Consider the following 12,587-nt stretch of genomic DNA (forward strand, 5'->3'; position numbering starts at 1 on the left):
GTGCTGAATCGTTTCACCCCCTGCTGAACGGGATCAGCTGGCAGAGGTGGTCTCGGGGTCGGTCCCGGGAGAACGGGGGGTGTGGCTTTGCGAGCTTGTACCTTTTCACGGGCGTGGCGCCTGGTGCTGACATAACGTCATAAATTTTGTTTGCCATTGCTATGTCTATACATTGTTCGAATGCATTTATTTCTATTAGACCAGTGGTGCCCAACCAGTCGGCCGTGGTCGACCAGTAGATCGCTCAAAACGCTCAAAAGCGGACTCTACAACACCATCCATTCGTGATAAAATGGGGTGGGTTATATTGACGAGGCTTGACAACAGAGGTTCAAATATAACTTCATATTTATTGGCAATTTGTTCATTTTATATCAACATCCAGAGTCCGCAGTCGTGTTAAGACATTCCCGTTTACATTTTCGGTCGACCAGTAGATCAATGACATTCAATATAATCGATGCGAGCAATGTTACTAGTATGTTGCATGTAGTAACGTTAGCGTTAGCCGTTAGCTTAGCGTTATTGTTAACCCTGCAAAACGATCAAAAGCGGACTCTACAACAGAGTTCCATTCGTGAGAAAAGGGGGGTGGGTTATATTGACAAGGCTTGACAACAGAGGTTCAAATATAACTTCATATTTATTAGTTATTTGTTTCTTTATATCAACATCCATTCTCCAGTCTCCGTGTTAACACTTCCTGTATTTACATTTCGAGCGTGACATCATCGACTACGGCAAGCTTACAAGCTCAAAACGCAAACCGTAAACAAAACCCAGAGCGCACCCAGACTGAAGTGTGTACACAAACTAGAGGGGGGAGAGGGGGGGGGGGAGTTCGAATCAGATCTCGGAACGGGCAGAACGGAACGAAATAGAAACGAATAGGGTGAGTGAGAAAAGGCCCTTAGACTGGTGGCAGTGATCATACATTGATGGATATAAGCGTGGCAGTTAATGTGTTAAGGACAGACAAAAAACAGTGCCTAATTGCCTCTACGAATGGAATGTAACACCTGACGACCGGCGCTATTGATATGCAAAGTAGCCAGGTGGGTACTGCGAGTTGGCGCATCAGTCGAGTGCAGCACATTCCTGTGTGCACGCGCGTGCACATCCGTGCGTGTGTGTGCTGTCCCATGAGCAACGCATCACGTGGCGTCATTAAAACAAAGTGCAACCAGGTATGACATCACCAACGCACCACTGGAGCAGACATAAGATAAGATATGCCTGAATTTCCCCAAGGGGATCAATAAAGGAATATCTTATCTTATGTCTGCTCCCTGCAGCTCACCTGGAGAAGGTGTTAGGTGGGGGAGGGATTAGATGTGTTGCAAAGGCCCGTGGCATGCATCGTTAAGAGATGAGCTATTGTGGTATCATCTTGGTTAATAAGGCCATGTCCAGACGAAACCGATTTCGGTCGTATCAGTCAAAGTATTTGATCGTATGCACCTTTCATCCACACGGAACTGCGTTCTGGCAGCCTGAAGACGCTACTTTTGAGACCGGCTCCCAGAGTGCGCAATTATTTTTTTTATCTACTTTTTCACCCATTTTCTATTTTTCTTCCATCCCAATTTCGTATCGTCCAATTCTACCCTCCCCTGTCTCGAACGTTGTTAGGCCATGCCTCCCACACAAGCCGGCTGCAATGTGGACTAAGCCTTACATCATGTGTCCCCTCCGGTACTCGAGGAAGCAGCAGTCGCATATTTTCACCTGCACAGCGCGATCTCTCAGCGTCGGGGGTCTGCGTTTTTGGAGGGCACGCCGTCCCCGTCGCTTCCTGATTCTGCTGCGCAGGCGCACCAACCGACCTGTAGGAGTCGCTGTCCACAACGTCCGATCCCCACCCATCAGCTTCCCACCCCCTAATACTGCCAATTGTATTAGTATGAACGACCAGCCAAGCTGATAGCAATGCGGAGAGCTGGGCTCGAACCCAGCGTCTCCTGCATTGGTGGTGAGCGCCTTGCACACTGCACCACCTAGCCGCCCCAGAGTGCGCAATTCTGAAGACGCCCCCCTTGGGTCGCTGTCTTTATAAGCGATACGAGTCTTTTCCTGAACCGATGACGCGATAGCCCACCTCTGCCCGTATGTGCAAACTCCCACATCACAACCGACAACAGGGCCCTGTTCCCCGTACCTGGTTCAACTAAGTCGATCGAGAGTCCCATTATCCAGATTCAGTTAACGAGATGATTGAAGCCGGGATTTTCCTGTTCCCCGAAGGTGGATTCAGTCTCGTTAACTCAAACCAGACTTGAGACCCAGGATTAGTGCGCGCGGCCGCTTCATTTGAAAAGCCAGCACGTATCGATAGCAGAGATCCTGATTCTCTAGCGGCATTGATTGATTAATTGATTTAAAACTTTATTAACATATTGCAGTACGGCTCAATCGCCTCGCCGACAAGTTAAATGCGTTATCTATAGGCTAATTTTAAGTCCCTCATTACCTCAATCAATCAGATTATATTTCTTTAAACTTGCCTGCTGGATTGAATAATCAAATGAGATCTTGCTAGCGAAAATAATTAGTTAAACTGTTATACAGAATAACGATACGGCTCTCTTGCCCATTGATTGATGTATGGTCGATCTTTTACTTATCTCCACTGTGGTGTAACGGGTTCTTCTTTTGACTTTCACGCAGACGACCGGGGTTCGAAACCTAGTCTCTTCCTTCTTTTTGCAATATAGGAATAATTCAATTTGGTGCACGTTGAGAGCTATATAAAGAATGACATCCTCAATGCATGTAGATTTATAATATTTTAACTTAAAACTAGGCTACCTTTGCGTATAATCATTAATATTATATTCCAAAAAATTATATTGGAAACACGGGGTTTCGAACACCGGTCGCCGGGTTGCCAGGTTTGAGCACTACCGCTGCGCCACTGTGCCAGATGGGATAAATTCATTGTTTATACATTAATGAACGAGAGACCCGTGTTTAGAATATTCTTTATTTTGTTGTTGTTGCACCGAGCGAGCGCCACGGTATATAACGTGCATTATTTAGGACAAAGTGAATTTAGTATCAGCATTTTGGGTCTATTTTACATTTCAAAAGACCCCTCTGGAAGAATGGAGCACAAAAACGTAATTCAGAATGGTATAATGCAGATCCTAGACTGTGGGAATAATTTCAGGAAACGCGCTGTCACTTCTTTGCGGGGGCGTGGCGATGGTTCATCCGGCTAACTTGAACTTAAACCCTGCTTTCGACCAGGCTCAAACTTTTGGATCTATTGTCATGGTGATTTGGACAATCCAGATTCGGGGAACCGGAAAGTCCGGCTTAAGTCAGACTTCACCGAAAGTTATCCGGCTAACTCAGTTATCCAGGTACGGGGAACGGGGCCCAGATTCACATCTCCCTTACAGTGTTACAGAAGCTATTTTACAGTTACAGGGCTTTTACAGCTAAATGTACTTTTTCTGAAAACCCAAGTAGTAGCCAAGCACATACTGTTCCATAGCATACGCCTTCAGTTGATCATGACAAATCCTCTCTTACCTTGATGATTAAAAAGCCTCCATCATTTAGTAAATAGTATTCCCATGGCTTGTGTTTAGCTGTAGCCAGCGAGCTATAGCGTTGATGCTATGCTATCAACATTAGCTAGATAGCTAACCAACTAAATACAATAGACAGTGGTATCCTGAGGTAATGTTAAATACAGACAACTTTTGCTACAATTACAGTGGTATCCTGAGCTAATGTTAAATACAGACAACGTTTGCTAGTCGAAAGGACTGGACACACACACGGACATGTTAAACATCAATCAATAAATTTAATACAACACAGGTAGTTTGAGCTGCCTCCGACCGCCCCACGGGGCTATTATATTATATATGGCTTTGAGCTCTCTCTCTCTCCTGCCGATTAAAATCCGCAGCTCTTCCTCCTCCTCCTCGTGTAGCTGCATTTGCGCCGCTGTGTGTGTCTTTGGAAACTAGCGTCAGCCAGGCCACGTGAGCGGATCGGCGCGGCCGAGAAATCCGCTCTTCGCTCTTTAAAGCTTGGTCCGCTCCGCTAATCGATCATGTTGACCCCGCCCCCAAGTCGCTCTCCGCTCGCTCCCCGCTCACCTTGAATCGAGCCCCGCGCCAGATCGCTCGGCAGATATTTTTTTTTTTTTTGGAGCATGGTGTAAATCAGCTCAAACTACAACAGTCTACACCCCCTGGGCCCCTTAACAATTGTTTGTATTGAGCCGCATTGTAATTGTACCCATTCTGCAATGTTAAATAACGTTGTTTATCCATCCACTAGCTCTATTAAGCGATGATAGGCTAGCCGAGCCACAATGCTATGGTCGCTGCCATTAACGTTAGCATGTAAGCTAACGTCAACAACAATGGCGTCGATACGTTTTCTATCAGGAGTGAGTGTGGGCGTCTCTACAGTGACAAAGCCTGAACCGGATATCACAGGTTCACCCTTCTCATTGGTTGAAAATGGCCTTCATGTTTGTACATCGCCATCTGTTGCTTTGGCATTGTACTGCATGTATATTACATCAACAGTGTTAAACCACTGTGAGCGACCTGGAGTGGATTGGAGCGGAGGAGAACTCTCGCTCCGGACGTCGCGCCGACCCATTTTAAAACCCACTCCTCGCTCACGTCAAAACCGCCCGCTCCGCGCCCCGCGCCGCTCACGCTCCGATCCGCTCACATGGCCTGGCGTCAGCTCAAAAGCACATAACCGGACCACACAAGTTATCGAAAACAACGACAACACTTCCAGTCGGGGTTTTCAAAATAAAAGAGCGACGTCTAAAACAGGAAAGACATTTATTTTGTAAATTTGTGGCATGCACTTATTTCTTGAGACGTTTTCGTTTTTTCCGGAAACCTTTTTTTAAATGAAAACTAAACAAAAACAAAAAAGATCAAAATCGTTTTCGTCTGGACAAGGACTAGACATAGATTGAAAAGTATCCGCCCGATTTGTACAAGTGATGGCTCATTTTGAAGGTATGAACCTGTACATTTATCTTTTTAAATTGCTCAACAAGACCTAAAGTCTGTGCCTGGTCACATATGCTTATGGAAGGTGTCAATCAACTCAGTACAGACTTCTACATTCATTGGTCTATGTCAGGGGTCCCCAACCTTTTTTGAACCAAGATCTACTTTTTAATTTACCACCTAGCCGAGAGCTACCAGCCAAAATTGTATATTGTAAGCCGTCATTTGAGGCTTTATAAAAGCAGCATAATTAACACAAATCTGTCAGTGCCGAGTCAAACCTCACCTTAAATAACAAACAGCATTGCTTGTTGTAGTTAACAAGGAGAGGCAGAGTTGATCGCGATCGACTGGTTGGGCACCACTGGTCTATGTTAACCACGCTCCTTTATAGGTTAACATAGACCAATGAATGTAGAAGTTCACAGTTGACGTATTTATTTCGCAAATGCAGTGTTTTCAAATAGCCACATTGCTGTATTTAGTGTATTCATTAGTGGGTCATATTCGTATATGTAACATATTTAATTTGATCAACCTAGAATTGACGACAAGGCCTAGCTGCTGGACGGTAGCTCCCATGCTAGTGTTGGCTAACAACATCATCTGAGAACCATCGAGAGCCAGGAAGAGCTACGGTACTTCTCTACCCAGGAAATATGGTTCTATTGCGGCAGATAGTATGGAGGAAGACAAGGCTCTATGAAGAGAATGGGGTAAGTTTGAAGATTTTTTTTAACACAAACATGAAAGTTTTATAATTTCCATCACAATATGTAAAAAAATATATATATATATTTTTTTAATCTAATCTAGTTTCATTAATTAATTCATATATTTTGAACAATAGATGCTATTTCTAATCTGTCAGCTGTTCTATATTGCCATTGTCGGGTTGCAGAACTCCAGCACAATGTCGCTGAGTTCGCAGTTCCCAAGGACCTGTGATCCCGGAAGTGGGTGAACCAGGAGGCCACCCTCTGCCCTGGGCTGCAGCCTGCCAGCTGTCCCTCCCTTGGCCTCTTGCGCACACTCATCTCGTTGATGATCCTCTATGACTCCCTGTACTGCCGCTCGCCATGCACTGCCTCCACCTTCCTCACCTTCTCCATCAGCTTCTCCCCTTTGACCCGGTCGTAGGTGTTGAACAGCTGGTGTTTGGCCTCGTTCAACACCTCCCTATTCTCTGCGGACCCCTCTTTCTCACAGCTTCTACGCGCCTCCTCCATCTGTGATCGCGCCCTCACAACCTCCAGGTGCTTAGTAGGGGTGGGAATCACCAGTTTCATCACGATACGATATCGATTCTTTGGACAACGATACGATATTTGCCGATATCACAAAGTCTGCCACGATACGATTAGATTAGATTTGATTCAGGTGCCTGCGATCAATATGAGACGATATTATATGGCACCCATTACCCGATATACCAATTGGAATAGATTTAATTACAGTAGAATTATTTAAGCTTGATAAGATTATGAGTATAAAATAAATTAACTGTTCATAGGAAAGCAAATGACATGATCCATCAAACATATGAAACTAATTATTAAAGGGGACATGCATTGCTATTCCTTGCACTATTTGGGCAACTTTACACAATTCCTGTGAGTATATTGAACACATCTGTAAGGTTTATTTAAAAAAAATAATCATTGTTTTATATTTCTAATGGAGTACTCAAAAGCATAATTTTCCAGCCGCAGGATTTCAGGCTGTTATTGGATGGGCTCCGCCCATAAGCGCTTTCAGTGACAGTCACCCACACAGCGTGATACATACGAGAGAGAGAGAGAGAGAGAGAGAGAGAGAGAGAGAGAACGAGCAAGCGAGGGAGAGAGAGGGAAAGAGAGAGAGGAGAGATGCGTCCCCGACACACACACAGTCAAGTTTGTGTGTAATGCTCCGACGAGGGAGAGAGAGAGGAGAGATGCGTCCCTGACACACGCAGTCAAGTTTGTGTGTAATGCTCCGACGAGGGAGAGAGGAGAGATGCGTCCCCGACACACACGCAGTCAAGTTTGTGTGTCCCTGACGAGGGAGAGAGATGGCGCACGCACACACATTTACACACACTTCTGCAGTCCCTCCCGCAGTCCCCTCTCTCTCTATCTCCCTCTCTCTCCTCGCTCGTTCTCTGCCTGTCAAACCCTGTTTGAGGAAGTGTCGGGTTACACTATGCCTACGTCCCTGACACACACGCAGTCAAGTTTGTGTGTGTGTCAGCGTTTCCGTTAGCCGGTAATTACCGGTATTTGACCGGCAAAATCTGTTGAAGTCCGACATATTTAATCTCTCCGGTTTTAATGTCCGGTGAAAATAATTCCCTGAGTCTAAGCACAATTTGATTATTTGAATTGTATTAAAATAGGCTAAAATTAAATAGCCTATGCGATGAACGAAACAATCATTACATTTGTTTCATCGTTGCTTCTAATAATGACAACGACGTTGTCAGCGAGAGCTTAGTGTTGGGTGTGCGAACTTTTGTGAAGCTGCAGAGCCGGAGCAGCAGCAGCACAATGCAGTACTCCAGCAGTACTCCAATTCAGCCATTTTCAATTCAATGTTGGGTGGGGGGCGCTGCTGTGCGGTCCCCAGAAAAGAGCCAATAACAGCTGAATCTGCTGCTCTGCATCGACATACTCTCGCAAATAAGTCATTGGGAGGTGGAGAGAGAGAGAGTCGTCACGCAAACCCACGATAATGTTGCCGTCTCTCTCTGTCAAATTTCTCAGTTCTTCGCTTGATATAATTAATACAAATGTCCAATATAACGGAATTCGTTAGCTCATAAAAATGTGATTATAACAGACTGTTGTTTATTAATGTCGGGCGACTGCCCACAGACACCTATTTGATTTAAAGTCGGCAGCAGCACGAGTCTCGGGACTTATTTTATTTGGAATATAATGACTTTATACGCAAAAGTAGCCTAGTTTTAAGTAAAAATATTATAAATCTACATGCCTTGATGATGTCATTCTTTTGTTTTGTTGTCATTCTTTTGCCTATCAATTGTTTTTAAGCTCAATAAACTCTGACCGGAATTTCTCTCATTTGACTGGTAGATTGAAATCTACCGGACACTGAGGCCGGCAACAATTTTTTCTAACGGAAACCCTGGTGTGTGTGTGTCCCCGACGAGGGAGAGAGATGGCGCACACACATTTACACACACTTCTGCAGTCCCTCCCGCCGTCCCTCTCTCTCTGGGGGCTTTCTCATTAGGAGCGGGTGCTCCGCTCCGTCCTCGCTCCGTCCTTGGGTAGTAACCGGACTTCACAGGCAATAATAGTAATAACAATAATGACAATATAATAACATAAATAATAAATACAGCTGGCCATCCTGCCCAGCAGACGCACACGCTTTGAGGATGGAACTCTCTCCGGGATGATGGGATATTATCCTATCGCTGAAGAGAGAGAGAAGCTCTCATAGAGCCTGAGTTCAGAATGTTGCCCAAGAATGGCATCTCTTGACTGAGAAAAGAAGCACTCTTTTGCCAAATCACAGCAAATCCCAACATCGTCAAATGCTCTACTAGTATTCTGGTGTGATGCACGGCAGTATCCTCTGACTACTCAGGAAGCTATTAGCATATCATTTCAATGAATATTCTATTAAATTAATGAATAGTTACTTGGTTAACAGAAAACAATGTGTATTGTTTAACCTAAATTGTAATGAACCAAAGGAGAATATCAATTATATTTTATTTTTTATCTTTGACGGTGAATAACACAATGCTAAAATTGACCAGACATGAAACCACTGAGCTCATACAGCACCTTCTTGAGATCACGTGTACAAAAAATCGAAGCAAATTAATAAAGGGAAGATGATTAAACAGAAGGTTTTGTAGATAAAGTACTGAATTCTGCCATCCGGACACATGCAATTTGAAATATGATTATAGAATATAGAATATCAGGCCTATAAATTACCTTATTATGGCCAAGTCGCACACATCTATGGATCGGGCCAAATCTCCCCTTTCCAATGGCAGAGTTCAATCTGGATTTAGCATCACCAGGCGTGAATGAAATCTACTGTAAGTACAGTTACTTTTTTATAATGTAAATTTGTCCGCCATTTTTCATCAGATTGCAATGCCGTTTTTTGGCAGACGTTCACAGAAAGGTAGAGAAACTAACTTCTGTTCTGCGTTCTGTTTTATGGCAATAACATTCAGGTTTGTGGGAGATAATCCCAAAAAATAAGAGAAATTAAAAAGTGAATCCAGAAGTCAGATGATTGACAGGGGCTGGCGTGAGCTGGGTAGTGTAGTTTTTAGAAATTTGAAAGCCCATTGAAAGCCCTGGGTATCTTCCTTCAAAAGACTACACTCACTTTTGCCTGCGCCACTTCCCCCCATCAGTTTCCGGCTCAATGCCCTGAGATTTCTATAATCTTATATTTCATTAATAACAGTTAAAATAATTGGTAAACAAACGTAATGCTGAAAATATACACGTCGACTGCTGTTTTGACAGGGTTAGTGTCTTTACTCTTGGCTACATTTGAAAAAGAAACACAACATTAATTCATACATTCTGTAGAGATGAATTTATGGCGTGATGTCATTTGCGGTCCAGTGCCAGACCGCTCGGGTTTAAGAGGTTAATGGGACACTTTCACATATGGAAACCCTTCAATGTGGCGCCACCCAAGGAAGTTACCTTGGTCCTTTGCTTTATTACATTTAGTCATTTAGCTGCCGCTTTTATCCAAAGCGACTTACAAGTTCTGTACGACAAGTCATCAGGAAGGGCACAACTCTATCAGCTGAGTAACAATGTTCATCAAAGTGTTGCGTGTTACAGTGTAGGTTAGTTTATTAGGACAAGTGCATGACAGTAAGGTTAGTTAGGGTTAGATCCTTTTTTTTTTTTTTTATATTATTTCAGATAATGGTTAGACGTTTTACATACGTATTACATTTTTGTTAATGATTTACCTTACGTATTAAAGAATGCATGCATGGAAATATATGCGGATGACACGACAATGTATGTCTCTATGGAGAAAGATGACTTTGTTAACACTTTCAGTGCCACCAGGGGGCGCACGATTTAGTGCTTGAATGCCACCATCGGCGCCAATGTGAACGTTAATATCGCCTAATCTATGTTTTAAATTATGGCTATGTGTCTAATCTGCCCGTCGCTTATGAAAGAATCATTTTCCAGTCAATGTTGTCAAGGCAGATTGTTTTTTTATCGCTTCACTTCCGTTTGATAGCATTTTGAAAAGCACCCGTTTTCAGGTGAAAAACAGCCCATTCTGTGATAATCGCCTTTTACTGGAATATTCCAGAACGTGGATATTTGTCGGCCTATTTATGAATCGTTTTCAAATAAACGCTAGATGATCGATAGTATATGTGCACGCATGCACGTTCGAGGCGCGCGCTGATAATAGCTGCTTTCATGTTTACAGGTTGAAAAAACCCTCAGCTCGGAACTAGGCAGAATCTGCATATGGCTCGCTGATAACAAACTATCATTACACATGGGCAAAACAGAGTCCATTCTCTTCGGTTCAAATAACAAACTCAGCAAGACCGACGGCTTCTCAGTTACAGTGGGTGACAATATTGTCACAAGGAAAGATGAAATTACCTACCTGGGTTCCATCCTAGAGGCTAATCTCTCCTGTGACAAAATGGCATCCAATGTAATAAAAAAAGTCAACCAACGAACTCGATTCTTGTACCGGATCTCCTCTCTGGTAAACAAGAACACCCTGAAGACTCTGGCAGGAGCACTCATTCAGGGGTACTACGACTATGCTTGCACCTCATGGTACCAAAGCACCTCAAAGGCGCTAAAAACAAAATTACAAACATCTCAAAACAAACTGGTCAGACTACTGCTTGACCTTACTCCTAGAACCCACCTCACCCCTGCCCACTTCGACAACCTAGGATGGCTTAGAGTAGACGACAGAGTACAACAACTTGCAATGGGCCTGGTCTACAAGATACACTACACGACCAAGGTACCCATGTACATGTCAAAATACTTCCCAAAGGTCAGTGAATACCACGATCACAACACCAGAGGGAGCTCCACAAATCATGTTAAACCCAGATTCGGCTCAAATAAGGGACTAAACACGTTTCGCAATTATGCCACATCAATGTGGAACGCCCTACCCAAAGCTGTAAAGGAATGTGGATCACTACCCACTTTCAAAACCTCTCTCAAGGGACACCTACGGGAGACTGCAATTCAACACTGGCCCCTGTAAATATCCTAACCCAACCCCCTCCAATGTACAGTCATTTACCTAGTATGGTTTTGTCAATAGTTCAATGTACAATTGTGTTTGTTTGTACAGTGTCTCCTCCCCCCCCCCCCTCAATATACAGTGTTACTTGTTTATACAGTGTGCCCCCCGCCCCCCCCCCCCCCACCACCTCCAATGTAAATTACCCAGTATGGTTGTCAATATCCCAATGTACCCAACCCCCCCCACCCAACCTCCTCCAATGTACAGTTTCTACGTCAAATGTATATACTCCCTTTTCTTGACTCCTTCTGTATCACAAACAGTACTGTATTTGCAAATCTGGTATGTCATAAATGTATAGATGTAGCAGTACTGACTATCTGTATGTCATGTATGTCATATATGGCTATATGAATTGAAAATGGGGGACCCTGATGGAAACAAGACAAACGTCTTTCTCAGGTCTGCATCCCCTTAACAATTGTATGTATTGAGCCGTACTGTATTGTACCCATTCTGCAATCTGTTAAATAAAGTTTTCATTCATTCATTTCTTCATGGATTTTACAGTGAAACAGCTGGAGCACATATCACAAAAAAGCTTATATCTTCATGAAAACGAGTCTGATTATCCTAACACTGATAACATAGATTCCTTACCTGACATCAGATGGTATCCAACTGGTATATTCCAATTCCTGATCACCATTCGAAAAAATCGATAAGTGTATAGATCTAACGTGTATACAGTAGAACTCATGATCCGCGGGGCTCAGAGCCCCCTGAATGAACTCTGGTACTCCGGCTGCATGGGTGAGAAGTGAAATGTGGACTGGAATATTTTTTTTCCCCCATCCATTTTCATTGAGTCCACTCCAAAAGGGTGATTTACCATCTGGGAGACGATAGGGGGCGCTTTTTTCACATCTGATCGCCGGCGGCCCCTGGGTAGGCTAGGGTAGGCTAGGGTAGGCTCGCGTGATGCAATATGATTTCAGATCGCTAAAAAAATAAATTAAAAAAAATTCAGAGAAATCTCGTGAGTGGCTTTCAACGTCACAATCGTAAACCCGAGATTAGCCGTGAGTGGCAGTCAAAGTGTTAATAAGTTGCTCCAAGAAGAGTTAATGCTGGTTTATAACTGGGTTTAGTGAAAACAAGTTAAAGTTAAATGTTTAAAAAACAAAGACTATCATGCTGGCCTCTAGACATAAATTAAGATTGGATCAGGAACTACATCTTGTGTTGAATGGTGATGCTATTGAGCAGGTTAGAGAGGCCAAGTTGTTGGGTGTGGTTATTGATGAAAAGCTTGGTTGGTCAAGGCACATTAATAACATG

The sequence above is a fragment of the Notolepis coatsorum genome (assembly GCF_963971535.1).
Source record: "Notolepis coatsorum genome assembly, chromosome: 16".
NCBI classification, from domain to species: domain Eukaryota; kingdom Metazoa; phylum Chordata; class Actinopteri; order Aulopiformes; family Paralepididae; genus Notolepis; species Notolepis coatsorum.